Source organism: Labeo rohita, chromosome 7 (assembly GCF_022985175.1).
Source record: "Labeo rohita strain BAU-BD-2019 chromosome 7, IGBB_LRoh.1.0, whole genome shotgun sequence".
Classification (NCBI taxonomy): Eukaryota; Metazoa; Chordata; class Actinopteri; order Cypriniformes; family Cyprinidae; genus Labeo; species Labeo rohita.
In genome coordinates this window covers 34369431-34370012 of record NC_066875.1, presented here as the reverse complement: position 1 = coordinate 34370012, position 582 = coordinate 34369431, and positions in this window count along the sequence as shown.

Below are 582 nucleotides of genomic sequence, written 5' to 3'. Positions count from 1 at the left end.
TCTTCTGAAGATGCAGCCCAGATCTCCTCGGTATAGACCACTACGCACGTCAAGACCTCTCCTCGGTTATTATGTAGATGAAATGAATGGGTGAGGTCAGACCTTTGCTAAGAAGAAAAAATGTTTTGTTGGAAATATGTGGGGGGACTTAACACATGACATTAATGTCATTAGGATATGAAATATATAACTCATTGAATGTGAAGGGCAACACGGAGGGAGCAATTTAATGGTTGATTCGCAATGCTTTTTAACCAAACTCAATCTTGCCAACAAGGAAAAAAGATAGCGCTCTACACGGGTTTATATGTTTGTTGTGTATTAGCCGCTAATGTGTTTTCACCGTTAGACTCTGTTTTTAATGTTGCAAATCCTTTCTCACTTCAACAGTTTTTATCTTTTTAAACAGGTTTGTGGTGATCATTTTGTTCCGATATCACGTTTGACATTTATATATTGCCATCGATTTAATGATGTAGTTTCGGTGCATTTAAATAATTGTAACGCTGGGTAAGACTATTAAACTCGAATAAAACGCACAATATCATTGCCTGCTTTGGGGCAGATTCAGGCCAGAGTAGA